At 49.0% G+C, this 19,765-nt stretch overlaps 1 protein-coding gene across 2 annotated transcripts in view; it reads right to left on the reverse strand.

The window, feature by feature from the left end:
* The window catches only part of WSCD2 (WSC domain containing 2), a 113,057-nt gene extending 108,860 nt beyond the window's left edge, over positions 1-4,197 (reverse strand). Inside the window, exon 1 of one of the 2 annotated variants that reach the window (XM_075996646.1) lies at positions 3,520-4,197. The gene's annotated coding sequence lies outside the window, so the exon portion shown is untranslated. The other variant, XM_075996647.1, reaches the window with a different exon arrangement.
* Positions 4,198-19,765: the final 15,568 nt, after the last annotated feature.

Consider the following 19,765-nt stretch of genomic DNA (forward strand, 5'->3'; position numbering starts at 1 on the left):
TTACACCGCTGCACGGACAGGCAGACATGCTCAAAAACACACATGTGTACACTCAGAGACATGCAAAAAGCTATAGTGCGACACCCCAAGTACACGTACGCAGACACTCGCACACACAGAGACATGCACAAAAGTTACACTGCAACACACAGAGACACGTATTCACGGACACTCGCATGCACACAGAGACACACTCAAATGTACTCTGCAACCAACACACCCAGACACCAGCACTCAGAAACACACAGAGGTACAATCAAGTATGCAATACTATACAGAAGTACACACACTCAGAAACACCTGTGTCTACAAAGAGATACACAAAAAGTTTACACTGCAATACACATAGGCACACACCTACAGAAACACACAGGTATACAGAGACTCAATCAAATGTACACTCGAACATGCACAGATACAAATGTTCAGAAATGCACACATATACACAGAGACACTCACAGAAGTTACACCACAACAAACAGGTGCACACACAGACACAGAGAGAGACAATCAAGTGTGCAATGCTATACACACATATGCACATAGAGACATACACAAAGGTACATTGAAAAACGTGTGGGTATACAATGCCTGTAAGTGCATAGCACAAATTCACACTCACATCGCCACAGGCACGTGTGTACACAAATACACAGCCACTCATGAATGCACACATAGACATGTGCGGACACACATGTAGCTACTAAAACATGCACCTATAGCTATCAAACAGGCAGATAGGCACAGCCTCTCAAACACAGGCATTCCGGCAGAGACAGCTTACAGCACGCATCCTAGGAATGTGAGTAGCACACATCTGTGCAGGAGTGAACATGCCTGGCCACAGACACACACTTGACTCACATACACACAACTGCTTAACACTCGCAAATGCACACACGTAGGCACACTTGTACCGACTCACACATGCACCCATTCTCTTGCAGGCATGCACACACACACACATACACACACACACACTCATGAATCCACAGGCATCAAAGACACACTCACAGGGACATTTTTCACACATGTGTGCACACATGTACTCATAAGGTTCTCATGTAAGCATGCTCACATGAGCACGTGTGCACGAACCTGCATGTGAATGCACATGCATGCACACATTCACACACATGTATCCATGCACATACCTCCTGCTCCCCCAGGAAAACAAACTGTTCATTTTCTCAGAGTCCTAAAAGTGCAGCCCACAGACTAAGCTAGCACACAGCGCAATTGCTCCTGCCCCGGTCCCAACTGCATGGCCGTTAACTTGCTCCATGCCAGTGAGGACAGGGTCTGCCGTAAATTACCCACCAGTGCTTTCAGCCTGAACTCATGGCAACCCCTCAGTCTCAGAAGCTCCCAGAAAGAAATCAGACTGGCCAGCCCACTGCACTCCCCACAATCTCAGCATCCCTGCCCCCCACACCCACACACAGTGCTGTAAGACACCTCTGTCCCCCGCGTGGCTGTTCCTGCCAGGAACGGCAGCCCTCAGGCTCTCGGCAGACTGGGTGCCTCCCATCCGCGCACACTGAACTTCTCTGCCCAGGGTCCCCGGACAGCTGCAAAACTGAAGCCATGGAGACAGCTTACCTCCGCCCCCTCCTGTCCTGGAGACACAGCAGCTGGGCGCATCCAGCCCTCCCAGACCTCCCTGGGCTCCTGCTAAGAGCAGAGTGAGCTGCTCCCAGCAGAGCTTTCATGAGGAAGCAGGAGGGGGCGGAGACTGCAGTGTCAGGTGATGGAGAGAACAGGGGCCCTGTCCCCCACTCAAGGAGCAACCGGTGTTCAGTGGGGCAGGGCCAGCCTCCCTGGGGAAAACGGCGCCCGAATGCCCATGCACCAGACCCGAAAGCAGACAGCCTTGGTGCTGCCCACGTTGAGCTCCACACTTGGCTAACCTTTGCACTGAGCACCCTGCACACACTCTCCGTGAGTCCTCCCACCAGCCCTCCGAAGTAGGAGCTCTGGGCTCCCTGTTTTACAGTGCAGAAACCCAGGCGTGGAGAGGGAAGTGACTGATCAAACTCAGATCTCATCTGAGTCTTAGGTCTCTTAAATTCTAAATTACATCACCTCCTGGGATCTCGAAAATCTCATTAGTGACAATCACTCGGGGCCATAAAGCGTCTGAACTGGGACCTCTGAGGGTACATGAAATCTATTCATTTTAGAGAAGCAGCAACTGGAGCCCAGTGAGGTCAACTGATTGGCCCAAAGTCGCACAGCAAATAAAGGCAGATATGGAGCTCACCTCCCTGACCCCAAGATGGGGCTTTTCCCAGAACATCAAGCACTGGATTCTGACAACCTAGGGAAGCAGTTCCGAGCCTGGCCTGGGATCAGAGTCCCAAGCAGGGGTAGAAGGTCCTTGGGATTCTACTCATACCCCAAGAACTGTCTAAGAACTATACGCCAATGCCACTCCCCAGAGGCAGGTATCCAGCCCAAGGAGGCAGCAGGATGTCATCCAAGAGGCTGCAACCACGGGGGTGGCTCCAAAATGATCCTCAGAGACCAAGTGGCCTCCTTAGAGCATGCTTTTTCACAGGGAGGAAAAATAATCTGGCCAAACTCATGAGCTATGTGTGGGGCTCGGCAGAGCCTCCTGCGGGGGCCTGGCATGTGGGAGGACCACCCATTATCCCCAAGGGCTGGGGACGGGGAAGCCAGGAGTCCCTACCCACTTGTCCCTTTCGGGCCCTTTTCTGCAAAAAGTTTGCACCTCCCCAGGCTCCAACTGCAATAGTCTCATTGAACAGCCCAGGAAACTTCCCCCCATTTTTTTTTGCTCACCTAAGAAGCAGCCCCTTTGGAGATGCAAAAAAAAAAAAAAAATGGGACGTGACCACCCCTCCTTGAGGCTCTGCCACGGAGGCGAGTTGGCTCTTAAGAAGACACTCGGGGGTGCCAGAAGGGCTTGGATGGAGGTGATCTGGCTGTGAGGGGGACCCCAGTCTCTAGTTCTCTCTCTCCTTGCACACACACACCCCAGAATGGGCATGAGCAAGTCTGCAAAGCACCCTGCACAAAGCCCATGGCGGGGGCAGCCTGGCTTGTTGGCTCAGGCGACAGGCAGCCCGTGCACCCAAGTCTCACCCGCCACAAGCACCTGGTAAGGCCAACTTGGAGAGATGACTAGTGCACTCTCCCTTGGAACTCCGAGCTGGCCACCAAGAGGGGTGATTGATGAATCAAAAGGGCCCACTGCCCTTGCCCTGGCCCATGGAAGCCCGAGACGCCTGGGAGCGCGTGGCTTTAGGGAGCGCAGCAGTGCCCCCAGGAAGGACTCCTGGATGAGCAAGAATGTCGCACCCCCTTCCACAGTGAAAGTTTGTCATCTACCCAGAGCTGGGCTGTCACCACTCCGGGCTCTCCACGCGCCCGCTCTGGGAGCTGGGCCCCCAGTCTCGGGGACGCGCTGGACCTGGAAGCCCGGATCTGGGAGCAGGCGACGTTCCGCAGCAGCTCGGCTTCCTTGGGGAGCCTTCTCACCGGCCCCGGCCTTACCTGGGGGTCTCGGCCACTTGCAAACTCTGCCAGCGGAGCTCGGCAGGCACCTGGGGTCCCTCGCTGCGACTCCCGCGTCCCGCGCGGCTGTGTGGGCGCCTTCCCGGCCGCAGGCTGCTGCGGTGGCTCCAGGAGAGCGGAGCCCGGGTCTCCTTTCTCGCCGCCGGGGCTCCTCCCGCCGGGCCGGGCTATCGCTCCCGGGCTGGCGCGAGGGGCATCCTCGGCGCCTGCAGCGGGAAAGTGGGAGAGCGTGCGCCCTGGGTTGCAGCAGGGCGACAGCGGCGGCCGCGGGCGGGCGAGGAGGCGGTGGCGACGCCAGCCGGCGGAGCGGGAGGCGGGCGGAGGCGAGAGGAAGCGAAAGCCCGGCGCGGGCGAGCCCGGCTGGCTCGGGCGGGCCGGCGGGCGGGCGGCACTGCGGGAGCCCGGAGCCACGGCGAGGCCCCGCGCGGACACCGCCACCCGCCGAGGGGCGCCCGGCCCGGGGCGCGCGGTGCTCCGGCCGCCTCCCCTGTCGCCCGCTGCTGCCTCGCTGCTGCTGCCTCCTCCGAGGCCGCCTCGGTCGCTCCCGGGGACTTCACGTCCCCTGCCCGAGCTCCCCGCGCCGCCGCCGCCAGCAGAGCGCCTCGCCCGCGCTCCTGCACGGAGCCACAGCACTGCCTGCCGCTTAACTCCTTGCACGCCGCCCGGCCTCCCGCAGCCTCCCGGGCGCTGGGCAGGCGCGCTGCCAGCCCGGCGGGGGAGGTCGGGCAGGGGCCTCGGCCTCCCAGCCTCAGTCTCCCGGTCTGTGAAATGGGCTCAAGACCCAAGTCACATAGGGTTGCTGGAAGAATGGACTGAGCCGATTACGCGGAGCTCCAGGCCGCCTGGCTGGATCCAGCACGCGCTCCATAAATGGCACAGCGTTTGCTGCCGCTGCGGCCGCTGTTGATCGGAGGCTGAGCAAGGTGCCGCGCAAATAGTAAACGCCCAGTAAAACGGCAGTGCTGTTTCTTGGTGTTTAGCTTGGTGTTTTAATAAGCGGTAGACTTTAGCTGTGTGACCTCTGGGTAATCGCTCCCCCTCTCTGAGCCTGTTGCTTTCCAAGCTCTGAGACCTTGGGCAAGTCACAGCACCCCTCTGAACCTCTGTATCTTCATCTATAACGTGGGGGCAATAATGCCAACCTTCAAAGGCTTCCCAGCCAATCCCTGGGACCTGACAAGAGCTGGGCATCTTCTCTTTCCTGATGTGGTTGGTGGCTACATATGTATTTCTGCTAAGTCAATGAACTCTACATTTACATACCTGTACACACCTGTACATGTATGTGCTTTCCTGTACATGTATTAAATCTTAACTTCTGAACAATCTGGTTTTGTGAGTGACAATTCTCAAGCAGAAGCATGGGCTGAGCTACCTTCTGGCTGGGTGATCACGATCAAGTTATTTTCTCTCAGTGAGCCTCAGTTTCTTCATCCATAAAATGGGAACAGTGATCGTACCTACTGGATAGGTGATTATGGATTAAAGGGTTTCAAGTGAAATGACACATGTAAAACTTGAGGCCTGAACTCAACCAATACGGGCTGGTGTTGATCACACGTACTACAGTATTATATACGCCCCATTGCAAAGGGTGTCTGAGAAATAACTGAAAGAACCGAGTTTGAAACTCAGCAAGAGTTGGCAGGTAACATACAGGATGCCTAGCTAAAGTTTTAGTGTAAGTATGAAATTTTACATGGGACCTACTTATACTGTTTTTTTTTTCTCATTGTTTACCTGGAATTCAAATATAATTGGGTGTCCTGTATTTTTATTTGCTAAATCTTGCAATCCTAACCCCACTGTTATCAGCTGTGTACCCTGAGGTAAATTGCTCAACCTCTCTGGCCTGGGTTGCCTAACCTATCAAATGGGAATAAAAGTCCCTTCTGGTGCTGACAAGAGAAAGAAATTGACGAGAGGAGCTGGGTGCTCCCAGCACGTGTTAAGCACTCCACGTTTGTTCCTTTTACTTCCTGTCATCTACTTCCCTCCTCTTCTATTTTTCTTCCTTTTCTTTGCATAAGTCTTGAGGTTGCCAGGCCTCTCCCTGAGATTTCTTAGTCTCTTGCTGGCCTTCAAAACTTGGAGATTAGGATTAGCTATAAAAAGTAAGTGGTAGAGTTGTAGGATTTTTGTGTAAAACACACGCAACCAATTTTGGTAAGAAGGAATGAAGTCTAACTCTTCTAGATCCAAACATCGCACAAACTGTATTTATTTATTTTTTTGCTCTATTTTTTGCCTTTGCTCCACTCTGCATTTATACCTGCCATCCTCTGTGTTTCTAGTTTCTGAGAGGAGCCTCATCTTCTCTCCATGCCTTCCATCTGAGCTCGGAATTTTATTTTTTCTGGCTCAAGTCTGTCGCAGGACTCATGCGGGAGGGAGAAGAAACAAAGTGATCTTTGAAATAAATTATAAAGATCAAAACAGGGTGATGTAAGAGAGTTTCCAGAGCCCAGGCTCAGGTAACACCTCCTCCAAACTATGTTCACAAAACGAGTCACTAACCCATACATCACTGTCATTGGAACCACAGAGCCTAAAAATAGGATTTGCTCTAATTTCCTGAGTAGCTGAAGCAAATGGAGAGGATGTGTGAGAAGTGAGCGGGCTGTGGCAGGCGGTAAGTAACTTCCCTTTGATGGTATTGTTCGGAAGTGGAAAGGAGGGGCCTCGCCTACAGAAATGTCAGGCTTATCCTGACAGAGCTCAGAGAAGGGCTTCGCAGTTAGCCAGACCTGCAGCCTCAGCTCTGCCACTTCCTAGCTGGGTGGCCTTGGGCAAATTAACTAACCTCTCTGGGCCTTATAATTTTTTTAAAAAAATGAAGATAAGAGTAGTTCCAACCTTACGAGGATTTTGTGCAGATTAAGTGATAGGCACAGACGGACTGTTTGCCACAGTGCCAGCTATGCATGCATTCATTATGCACATGAGCCATGACCTGTTATTGTAGCGAGTCCAGATGGGCAGGATACACTCAAGGCAAAGTGAGGATGCCAGGCATTCAGGGCACTGGAGAGAGCCTCAACCCCGGAATTCAAGCAAGTGTAGGTTTCCCAGAGTTAGGGTTTTTTTTAGGCACTAAACAGCTCACTCACACATCACTGTTAGCGTGAGAAAGAGACAATAAAGTTGAGGAGAGTGAATTGCAACGGGTTGACAGGTTGCTGGGACGTGGCCCTAGTTGCAGATCCCCAGTGGATGGGGACTTTGATTCAAGGGGCTTGGGCACATGGCCCAAGGTGAGATGGGCACTCCCCCCACAGCCCTGTGTTTCTTCTTCGTCCGTGGAATTTCTCTCTGTCCCCTAGTCCCTCCATTCAAGGCTCCCAGAATCCACCCTCCTCTCCCATCTCACAGACGATGATGTTTGATCTCCCAAGCAAACTCCTAGAGATTAAGATCTGTGTCTTGTAACCCCTTCTCTGACCCTAGCACCTACTACGGGGCATGGCACATAGTAAGTGACCAGGAAAAAAAAAATGGCTGAATGAATAAAACTGCCCTGTCTTATCACAGAAATATACAGATTAAAAAGGAAACCTGGCGTTTTTGCTATTTGGGCGGCTATAACAAAATATAGTAAACTAGGTGGCATATAAGATGCTGATAAGGAATGAAGTTTATTTCTTCTAGATCCAACCATTGATCAAACTCTAATTTTTTTCAGAGGGCTTCTACTCCACTCTGTGCTTATACCTGCCATCATTTGTGTTTCTAGTTTTTGAAAGGAGTCTCATCCTGTCTTCATACCTTTTATTTGAGCTCAGATTTTTATTTTTTCTGGCTAACGTCTGTTGCAGGACTCAAGGAGGAGGGAGAAGAGACAAAGTGATCCTTGAAGTAAATTATAAAGATCAAAACAGGGTGATGTAAGAGAGTTTCCGAGCACAAGATCAGAACTTCATTTCTTATAATTCTGGGGGCTGGGAAGTTCAAGATCAAGGCACTGGCAGACTCAGTGTCTGGTGAGGGCCTTCTGGCTCGTAGATGGCACCTTCTCACTGTGCCCTCCCATGGCGGTAGGGGCTGGCCAGCTCTTTGGAGTCTCTTTTGTAAGAGAACTAATCTTAACCCTGAGGGCTCCACCCAAATCTCCTCCCAAAGGCCCCAACTTTGAATTGGAGGTTAGAATTTCAACATATGCATTTTGAAAGTACACAAAGCTGGTAGGATCAGGAGAGTTCAGCCATCAAAATATCAGGACACAAATGTAGAAGAATGCATATTGCAGCACTTTTTAATGGTAAACAACTGGAAAGAATCTAGATGCCCACGAACAAGAGAATGGATGAATCGATTCCAGTGTACTCTTAAAGGGACACACCGAGCAGCGGTGAAAATCAATGAACAGAACTCTGCGCATCGCCGCACATGCATCCCAAACATCACAGAGTGGAGTGCGGGTGGTGGTGGGGGGTGGGGGGGACAGTCGCTGTGGGACACACACAGGATCTTACCAGCTCACAACATCCACAAACATGAAAAGCAATTCAGTATGTTTTTATGAGCACATGCATATGAGTACATGCATAAAAACCATGGAAACACGCATGGCAATGATGAATACCAAATTCAGGAGAACTTCCCATGGCCGGGGAAGCTAAAAGTAGGGTGGGGAGGTTTCGAAAGAACTGTGTGTTTTTAGTTTTCTATTTCTGAGACAGTTTGGTGGATACATAGATGTTCATCATATTGGTCTCTGAACTTTTCTGTATGCCTGAGATATTTTGTTAAAGAAAAAAAGGAGACCACAATTGCCGGTGCAGGGCTCATTCCTACCCCTGTTCTGGTATTTGCTGGCTGTGCGCCTGGAGCGAGGGATTTACCTCTCTGAGCTTCAGTTTCCCCAATCTTATAACTCCTCCAACGTTGCATCTTTGAAGGATTGAATGAGCCAATGTGTGGAAATTATTTGAATCAATGTAAGCATTCAATCAGCCATTATCATAATTATTTATTATCAACAGCACGTCTGCCTCAAATTATTTGGGAAGTGGAAACATCTGGTAAGATGGCCCATGGCTAACCTTTCTCTGCAGGTGAAACCCCTGAGTCTAAAGAGGTTGAGTATGTTGTCCAAGGCCATGTGAGATGCTCTACGACTTAGGGGTCCTCAGACTTTGGCCCGCCGAGGACATTTATCCCGCCCCCTCTGGGTGTTTTTGCCACCGCTGTCTGTCCTGCTTAGCAGCCAATTTCATCTCAGCCAGCGAAATGCGTATGCGTGGAATGTGCGCTGCACTTTCCAACAAGGGTCTGAGGGACAGAGAACTGGCCCCCTGTTTAAAAAGTTTGAGAACCCCTGCTACGTGTTTGGAAGAGGGTAAGCGTATGGGGCCTCCATTTCATTGCTTTTCCCATAAAACCTGCAGAACCCCCCCTCTCTTCCAGGGGACTGACACGGTCATACGGAGGACCCCCCGGCGCTGAGCTGGGGCACGGATCCCAGAGGTAGGGGACACGTGCAACTTCAGGCGTCCTAATGTGGCTCCACCTCCTCCTCTTTTCCCAATCCAGAAGTGTATTTATATCATCGAGAAAAAGATTAAGAATGATAATGTTATAAAGCCATGCTTTTTCTACTTTATATTTCTACATAATCAAACATTCGATACTTGACACAGACAAGCAGATGTTCTCACAAAAGTACACATATGAAAAAGAAAACGCACAATGTATGGCAGCCCAGAGCTGGAGACAGGCCAGTGTCCGTCAGTGGAAGAACGGGAGAATGGCGTTGTGAGCATTCGGTTCTGTGGAATACTATACAGCAGGGACAATGAATGAGCGGTGGCTGCCACGACCACACTCGGATGAATGTCCCAAACAGAATGTTAAACAAAAGAAGTCAGGCCCAGGGCAGTACATGCCGTCTGCTGCCATTTCTACAAAGTTGTAAAGTTGCAAAACTAACCAAGCTGCTAGAGGGCAGAAGGGTGTGGCTGATGGGTGAGAGGTTGTTACTGGAAGGGGTATGGGGGGGGTTGGGGGGCTTCCTGGGGCTGATAATGTTCCTTTTGTTGATTGTGCTGGTTACAGATGTGTTCTTTGCGCAAATGCTTCAAGCCGTACACTTACTACTTGTAAACTTATATATATAAATATTAGACTTCGATTAATGACGTCTTTTAAATGTAAAAATTTGCCAATTTTAGTATTTTTACTTTTATTAGTTATCAATTCCTAAGCACCATCCTGGATTGATGCCACATAAAAAAGAGGGTAAATGTAGGACTCTAAACTAGCATCCCCTCCTAACCCTTGACCTTGAACATACCGGCTGAAACCAGCTTTCATTTCAGGCTCACTGAAAAGGGGATTGTCTACACAGAACCAGGCCAGGTGGAGACAAGGCCATTACTCAGGACATCTGATCCAGAGAGACAGGCAAACCACCAAAATTATCTGATTTGGCAGATTCCCGGGATCAAATGACCCAAATAATTATCCAACTGCCATGGTGACACCACACACTGTAGCCAAAATATCTTCTAGCTGGACCCTTTCTCTGGGGCCACATTTGTGGGCAAAGAGAACAGAGGCCTGCACCTCCCCTGGGTCTAATTTCTGCAGGAGGAGCCGTGGGAGCCCTTTGAGAGTCTGCAGAGGACACAGAAAGTTAAGGCAGCCCTGGATCCCCCGAGGGGACTCCAGGCAGCCCCCCACCTCCTGCCATCCTGCCCTGCAACTCCCCTATGCCCTTGCAAGGAGATCCACAGCTCTGAGCCACTGAGCTTGCATCATTTCATTTGATCCTCATTTAATCCAACAGTCCCAGGAGGGAGGTAATAGCATTATTCTTATTTTGCAAGGGAGGAAACTGAGGCTACAATGAATCGCCCAAGAGTGACCACCAGAAAGAAGAGGAATCACTTATCAAATCCTTTGCTTTTGAGCCGATTCTCTCCCCAGCCACACCCTCTCCTGCCCTTCCTTCCCCAGGTGCGTGGCTCCCATCTCTCACCCCAGCCACTCAGGCCTCCAGGTGAGCCTCACATCTGCAAGAGGCTCAATCCATTCAGTCCGCCATGAAGCAGGTGCCAAGGTGGAATTAGAAGTGTGCACAATTTATTGTAGGACAACTATGTGGAAGAGAGAGAGAGAGAGAGAGAGCACTCGGGATTAAGCAGTGAGAGCCTCCGGACAGCAATGCAGGTCTGACACCTGAGAAGGGAGAAGAGGAAGGAAGGCCGTGCAGAAGGAGCTCCAGGCTGCAGCATGGCCAGAGAAAGTCTTGGCCAGCAGCCCAGGACAAAGATCACCCATCCAGGTTAGGTGGGATTGTAAGGGAGAATTTTTCTACTCCCTACCTAATGATGGCGTAACTGCAAGCTAGCATGACTAAGCAACTAAAGAGTGACCTTTGACTAGATTTCAGTCTTGTGCATAACTGCAAAATAGCATGACTAAGCAACTATAGAGTAACACCTGACTATCGTGCAGACTTTGTAACCATTTTATTCTGTATCATATAAGAGCTACCACGCCTAGACTCCATTTTGCTCAGAATTTGGAGGTAAGACCCCCTCTGAGCCCGCCGGCATAATAAAAGCCTGTTTTGCAGTACTCTCGTGTGGGCTAACAGACTCTTCTGACCAGTTCCTGTGTGTTTGCTGATTGCCACACGCGTCCCGAAGATGTCCCATGCAGTGTATTGTAATGACCAGATGAGGGATTAGATGTTAGAACTGCATTCAAGTTTTCTTGTGTGACCTTAGACAAGTCATCTCACCTCTCTGAGCTTCAGTTTACTCATCTGTGGAATGGGGACAATAATATCTATCCATGGAGTTGTGGTTTTTTTGTTTTGTTTTGTTTTGTTTTGTTTTTTGAGACAGAGTCTCGCTTTGTTGCCCTGGCTAGAGTGAGTGCCATGGCGTCAGCCTAGCCCACAGCAACCTCAATCTCCTGGCTCAAGCAATCCTTCTGCCTCAGCCTCCCGAGTAGCTGGGACTACAGGCATGCGCCACCATGCCCGGCTAATTTTTTCTATATATATTAGTTGGCCAATTAATTTCTTTCTATTTATAGGAGAGACGGAGTCTCGCTCTTGCTCAGGCTGGTTTCGAACTCCTGACCTCGAGCAATCCGCCTGCCTCGGCCTCCCAGAGAGCTAGGATTACAGGCGTGAGCCACCGCACCCGGCCCATGGAGTTGTTTTGAAGACTAAGTGCAATACTGTTATAACAGTATTTTTATCACCATGATTACAATGAACAGATTTATTATGCATATGTGGTTATTTTTCGTGTTTGTGATTATTCCAACAAACTATAGGGCCTCAAAGACACGGATATTGTCTTAAAATGTGTTATTGATTCCATGGAAAAATCATATTTCAACATACACCGACCTCCCTTTTATTGAGAGGAACAGTGCCAAGAGAGACTACCTTTCACTGTCATTTGTTGGGTGTTCGGCCTGCCTTGGAAGGCAGGACCCACATCTTATTTGTCTGCGTCTTGCTAGCACTTAGCAATGGGCTTATCCATTGCAGAGACTCAGTAAGTACAGGCTCCTGACCCCAAACTGTAGCCACAGCCACGTGGCCATGTGCCACATGCACGCATTGATTTAATCCTCACAACAGCCCTCCTGTGGGCAATACTGTTTCCACCCTGCAGAAGGAACTGAGCCCCAGGGGATGACGCAAACTTCCTCAACTCGCAGAACGTGCAGGTTCCAGGCCTGGGGGTCCTGGTTCCACCCTGGGGACTTCCCACTGGGACCCTGGGCTGCCAGGGCCGGCAGACAGGCCAATCCCAGACGCAGCCTAAGCACAGAGCGATGCCCTCATTCTCTCAGGACACTCCAGGCTGGGCTCCAGGGAAATGCTCTTGGAAAGCAGCCTTTTCTGGCACATTCCAATTTAGACACATGAGTCTCCTGGGATGAGAGAGAAAGCCATGGGTCATGGGCTGGAAGATTTTTACCTTGGATTTCAGAGACGTCAGCCTGACCTGGTTATGGAGCTGCTTCAAGAAGCTCCAGTCTTTTGAATGTCATTTGTCGCCTATGTCTTCACTGTTCAACGATTTTCCAGCAAACAAACACACTCAGGCGACACAGGCCATCATCAACAACAGCAACGTGTACTGAGCTCCTGCTCTGTGTAGGTCGTGGGGTCCCAAGGTCTGGGGCCGTCCCGTCTACTTTGGCCTTGCAGCCTCGCAACTGCCGTGCAAGTCATGCGTTCCCCAGGTGGGAAAACAGAGGCTCAGGGAAGTTAGGTCACCTGCCCGGTGTCATGGTGCTGGGAAGCAGTGCGCTTGTGACCTGGACCCAGCCTAGCCGAGGTCTGAGCAGGAGACAAGCCGACGCCCAGGCAGCCAGAATGGAGCTTGGTGTTCCTCTGCCCACCCCGAAAGCAGGAGCTCCTTAAAGACATATGGCCACGTTGTGGTCCTTGGCACCCTTCCTCCCCTCAACATCTTGTCCGCCCCCCAAACCCAGCCACAGCAATCCCCTAAGGCACGCAGAGCTCTGGCTGCACCACGCCCCTGCTGAAGACCTCCAAGTGGCTTCCTAGCATCCACAGCTAAGAGCCCAAAGCTCTCCACTCTGTGCCCAAAGCCTTTTGAAGTTTGGCCTCAAGTTCACTTCCTGTTCTATTTCCACTGCTCCCCTCCATACACTCCTCCTGCCTCTGCCCTGCTCCGTCACCCCCTTCCCTTTGCATATGCTCTTTCTCTTCCCTGGAATGCTCTTCCCTCCCTTCCACTTCTCCATCCAACAACCCCCCGCCCAGCCTTCTCTTTCATAGGTTGCCATTCTTTGGGGTGCCTTGGTTTCCAGAACCCCATGGCCTTGCTAACATAGCAGGGCCAGGGAGCACAGAGGGAAGCCAGTCTGGCCAGTGGAATTTTACTGTCCTCATTATGCCTCTTGACACAATCAAAGAAGGCAATTTCATATCCATGGTCTAGCTCAAAGAAACACATTGCGGCAACCATTTATGTAAGCTGGAATCCCTTCCCCGTCCACACGCACACGCATTTATTGTTTTATTTGCCCAGAAGGGCAGAGTCCGTCTATTCAGGAGCTGATTTCCCCCATGCCAGCGCTGCGCGTCTGCAGGAAGCCGCCCCTGGCAGTGGAGGGGTTGCCCTTGAGTCTAGCTGGGCCAGTCTTAGAACCTCATTGTCCCAGCCACAGTGATGGGCCCAGGATTTGGCACGTGACCCAAGCCTGGCGAATCAGAAACTTTCCCTGGGATTTTTCTAATTGGTCTTGGTGGGTGTTTTGCAAGCCCCCAGTTAAGCTAGGGCTCTGATACCAGAGTGGCTAGCAATCCTGCCCTGATGGGAAATGCAAGGGCGCTACGCAGGGGTGATTACAGTGTGCCTTTCATGGGGTACTTCTTTTATCTGGCAGACGTCCTAACGCCTAGTTGTCTGACCTGCCACAGGGGGCTCCCGCCTATGGGAATCTTGTTTATACTGGCGCATGCTCCTGTGGCTCTTATCTGACTCATGTCAAGTTTATCCCTGGCCGACCACCACTCATACTCGGGGTCTGATCTTGTGTTCTCCCCAGGGTCCTCGGGAAAACCTGGCCTGGGGCAGCTCCTAGTTCTTCAGATTCTTTAAGCACAAATTCGCTACACCACCATGATAGGACATATGTTTAAAATGTTTTACTTGCAGATCTAAGGCAAGGAGGGTGGAATGAGTTGGGAGGGCAGCCCTCCTTCTCCTGGTCACTCTTGGCAAGAACGAGGAGTCAGGCAGCGAAAGACACACATGTGCGGCGTGCAGTATGTGTAAGGGACTAGGGAAGAGGTCACGTCAAGTTTGCAGGCAAATGTCTGAATGGTCCCTTCAAAGGCCTGGACAGGAAAGGAGGGGGCCAGGTCTGCTAGGCAGGAGAGATGACTCAAAGTTCTTATCTCTGACCAGGGGCTTGAGCCATCTGGGTGTAGCGTGGCACGGAACTGTACCAAGGGTGACAGAGCCCTGCTTCTGGCATAAGAAAGTTCAGCTTGTGTTCAACACAGATGCTGGGGCGACAAGAATGTGTCAGCATACACAACTCTATTTCACGTGGTCATGAGGCTCTAAGTTTGGAGGTCCGGGGCTGGTCGTCTCCACTGGCAATGAGCCAGCATGCAGACAAAAGACCACAGAAAGAATATGTCGGTGAATTAGCTCCTAGACCCAGCCCTCCCCAAGACCAGCTACATCCCTGATCTTTCTACAATCGGATCAAAAGAACCAATTGGTAGATCTTAGGTAGGTTCAAGTTCACGGTGGCTTTTGGTGACTTACAACCATGAGGTTCAGACAAACATGATTTAAAACTCTTTCTCCAATTATATTATGTCACAATGTCGTCAATAAATATTTATTAAGGGCCCATTGTAGACCAGGCACTCCACTAAGTGATGGGAAATGGGAAACTAGAGTGAGATAAAAATATGATCCCTGGCATACAGAGCTATGCAGCCCAATGTGGTAGCCACTAGCCACGTGTGGCTATTTAAATTTAAAACAATTAAAATTAAGTTGAATTAAAAATGCAGAGCAAGAAAACAAATAACCTGATTGAAAACCGTGCAAAGGACTTGAAAAGAGATTGCTCAAAAGAAGACACACAAATGGTCAGCAGGTATACTAAAGGGAGTTCAACATCACTAATCACCAGGGAAATACAAATCCAAACCACAATGGGATACCACTTCATACCTGTTAGGATTCCCATTATCAAAAAGATATGAGATAACAAGTGTTGATGAGGAGGTGGAGAAAGTGAACCCCTAAACACTATTGGTAGGAATGCAAATTGGTATGGCTGTTATGGAAAACATTAAAAATAGGACTACGGTGTGATCCGGCGATCCCACTTCCGATTATATATCCAAAGACAATGAAATCATTACGTGGACAATATGTCTGCATTCCCACGTTCATTGCAGCATTATTCACAGTAGCCAAGATACGGAACCAACCTAAGTGCCCATCAATAGAAGAATGGATAAAGAAAATATGACACACACACACACACACAGAGGACTACTATTTAGCCTTTAGAAAGAGGAACTTCTGTCATTTGGGACAACACGGATGAACCTGGAGGACATTAAGGACAAACACTGAATGATCTCACTTCCATGTAGAGTCTGGAAAAGTCCAAGTCAGAAGCAGGCCGTAGAATGGTGGTCACCAGGGGTTTGGGGGTTGGGAGCCGAAGGGGGAGACGTCAGTCAAAGGATACAAAGTTTCAGTTACACAGGATGAGTGTGAGTTCTAGAGATCTAATACACAGCATGGTTACTATAGTTAATAATACTCTATTGTATCCTTGAAACTTGCTAAGAGAGTAGATCTTCAATGTTCCCATCACAAAAAAAGGAAAACTGATAACTGTATTTGATGGGCATGTCAATTAGCTGGATTGTGGCAATCGTTTCACAATGTATATGTATATCAAAACATCATGTTGTAGACCTTACATATATACAATTTTTCTTTGCCAATTATATCTCAATAAATGCTGATAAAAAAAGAACATTTCACTGGAAGAAAACCCGAGTGTCTTCTTTTTCTTCTTCTCATCCTTAACTTGCTTTCACAAGAAGAAAATTTAGCTCATTGTGAAAGCTACTTGAAAGCTAAGTTGAAATCCATACAGAAGCCTAGAATTTATATATGTATGTATGTGTTTGTATATGTATATATAAAAATATAAGTATGCACACACACACATATATATAAAAGTAAATATATGTTTTTTTCAGAGGTTTGGTAAGCCTTCCAATGCCAATTTCTAAACATGAACTTCCATAAAATGTAATGTCATTATAACTCAGATGTTACATACTCTCGAAATTTCCTGCAAGAAGCTTGGGCATCAAAGCATTTAAAAATAAAGCATCCCTCCTGCCACCCAAATCACTTCTTTACTCTCACTTGCCATATTTCGAGTACTCAAAAGCCACACATGGCAAGTGGCAGCAAAGATATAGAACATTCCCATCAGGACAGCAGAAATTCTATTGAACAGCCTGGTCTAGACCCTCCCTAGCCTCCTGACACCAGCAGCACTGGCCTTATCGGGGAGCTTGTTGGAAATATAGAACCTCAAACTCAACCCCAGACCTGTGGGTTTTAACAAGATTCCTGGTGATTCGTATGCACTTTAAAGTTTGAGAAAACCTGCCCTGGTGGCCAGTCCTAGTTTAGCCCCTTGTGTCTGATTCTGTCACAACCTACCTCCCCGTGTCCGGCCGAGAGAGGCCCAACCTTGAGAGGGACTTATAAGGTCACTAGCTATCACTACTGACCTCTCCCCAGCCACAAAGTAAACTCAAAAGATGCTTGTCCACAAGCAAAGGCTTCAAGGTACAACACCAATCGCCAGCTCAATACACCCCCTCCCATCCCATCGGCCAGTCTGTTTACTAACAATCTGTTACTAGTAACAAGTCTGTTTACTAAACAATCCTGTTTACTAACAGGATTTGGTGTTAATAAAGACCCCTGGACTAGATTGGGGTTTGGTGGCAATCCCACTCCAGGGACGATTTTTCAATGATTCACTTCTTCAGGGTAAAACCACTGCAGACTGCTGAAGGGAGCCAGGTTTGTTTTGCATCATATTTTTATTTTTCCAGAAAGAGAAAGAAAGCTCTTGCTGTGTAGTAGAAGAGCCCTCCCTGTTCCCAAGCTGTAAAAGAACTTGCCCACCCATGTGGGTTTCCAGGTTGTCAACCAACTCAGCCTGATTGAGGAGCCCAGTGAGATCTTTGAAACACACACACACACACACACACACACACACACACACACACACACACACACACACACACACACACACTTGCCCACCCGTGTGGGTTTCCAGGTTGTCAACCAACTCAGCCTGATTGAGAAGCCCAATGAGATCTCTGAAACACACACACACACACTTGAACTAATTGGTGGCACCCAACCATAACCAAGAAAAAAGGCAACAAACTACCCACATTTAAATTGCAGATTGTGACCTTTATGCTTGAAATCGTTTCAAACATCCTGTTTATAGCTTTGGGGTTCTGGCACTCAATAATCCTCTACATTATACTTCTCAGGTTTTTTTTTTTTTATTATTGGTTTTTATTATGCATTGCATTCTCCCAATTTCTGGACCTTACCCCAGTTGGTTTCTCCGGAGAGTCTGGGTAATTTGCAAATGCCTGCGGCGTGACTTCTTTGCGTTAATGTTGTCAGTTTATTCCGCTCAGCAGAAACAGCTGCAGAAACTGGTGAACAATGCTTGGCCCTGCCCACTCCTGACAGAGGAAGGGAAGGTGAAAAAAAAAAAAAAAAGGCAGGAGTGGTAGAGAAAAGGGCTCCAAGCTATAAAACACCTCTGACTCAGAGGTCTTTAATGCATGGGTCTAAGTTAGCATTCCCTGAAGTGTTGGTAAATTACAAGGGAAGGTGTTAGTAGGGGTTACAAGGTAACTCTAGGTGAAACAGAAGTGAAGGATTTCTTAATGCAGGACTTCTCAGGGTCTTTAAATGGTAAAGTGCATGAGGGACTCTCTTTGGCATGAAGTGGGGAAGCAGGTCTACTGTGTAGTTTCCCAAGTTTATTGAATGAAGATATACCTATTTCCCTGGATAATCTCATCGAACTGATGGCACGCAGCCCACCTGAGAGACGCTGCTGCTTCTGGATATAATGAATGATACTACGGCAGCAAGGGTTTTTTTATTTTACTTTTATTTTTATTTATTTATTTTTTTTTTTTAGCGATGGGGTCTTGCTATGTTGCCCAGGCTGGTGCACAGTGGCTATTCACAGGTGCAATCATAGCTCACTACAGCCTCGAATTCTTGAGCTCAAGCAATCCTCCTGCCTCAGCCTCCCAAGTAGCTGGGACTACCATTCCTGTCTTGTGCAAGGTTTTTATGGCCCAACCTTGGATGTCTCGGGCTGTCACTCCTGCCACATCCTACTGGTGAAGCAAGTCACTAAGGTCTGTCCAGATTCACGGGACAGGAGATAGCCTCTGCCTCTCAATGGGATGTGCAGCATCTTGCACCCACCACCCTGCTCCGGGCTTCCCAAACAGTAAGATTTGGGCTCAAAGACTGCAGCGTGAGCCTACTTCCTGGCATTGTTAACATTTCCATTTTAAGCACCAACTGGTTCCCCCTCTCCAGCTGTACCCACAGACCTAGGACTTGGAATGGATACAGCTATCCCTGCCTTCCAACTTACCTCTCCACTTTCTTCTGGAAACAAACCCCTCTTTCCTGAGGGGGGCACACAGGTACTTACAATTAGCCTTTTGAGAGTAATAGCACATTTGATTTCTCTCTGACACCTGAGGCACAATAAACGTTTGATGTCTAAGTGGATCAAGGAATGATTCCAGCAACAATAAATAATAATGCCATGTACTGGGTGCGAGGCCCAGTGCTAAGGAGTTTGTATTCACTTACTCGTTTAATCCTCATTACATGAATCCTCATTCTATGAAGCAGCTACTAGGATTATTGCCATTTTGCAGATGAGGAACCTGAGTCACTCGCCACATGGATAATAAGGAATAAATCAGAGATTCCAGGCCAGATCTGTCTAACTTTGTATCTGGTGTTCTGAAATGCTCTACAACTGGACGGATGGAAGGAAAAGCAGTCAGTACCCACGAAGCTTCTTGTTTAAGTATTTCTGCATGCAAGACTCATGGAGCACTATTTACTGAGTGCCTTCTGTATGCTGTACTCAGTTCTGAGAACTGTGTTTACTCATTTAAGCCTCATGGCAAGCCCATCATGTAGGGATTATGATCAGTTGAGGAAACTGAGGTACAGTAATGTTAAATGACCTACCCAGTGCCACAGGACTTGTCTGTTACAGCACCAGGATTTGAACCCAGGACTCTGACCGCCAGGGTCCCCTGTGTCACCTACTCTGTTACCCTAAGGAAGAGCTTATGTTTACCTTCCAGATGGCAACAAAAGCTGGGGCCAAAAGGCCAAGACTCAATTGCATTCGGCTCTTCTAGAACCTTCCAAAGCCAGAGTTTTAACAAGCCTGGGGCAGTGCCCTGCCTCCTGCCTGGGCTTTGAGGACATGTACCTTTTCAGTGTCTCTCACCCTCGCTGGGTTCGCCCCTGTGTGAATCAAAGCATTCGAGCAGAAGGAAAACTACAGCCAGGCCAGGAGCCCAGACTGAGGGGTCCTGCTTGCCAGACCTGGCTGTCTGAATGGCCCCCATTAA

The sequence above is a fragment of the Microcebus murinus genome, chromosome 22 (assembly GCF_040939455.1).
Source record: "Microcebus murinus isolate Inina chromosome 22, M.murinus_Inina_mat1.0, whole genome shotgun sequence".
Classification (NCBI taxonomy): Eukaryota; Metazoa; Chordata; class Mammalia; order Primates; family Cheirogaleidae; genus Microcebus; species Microcebus murinus.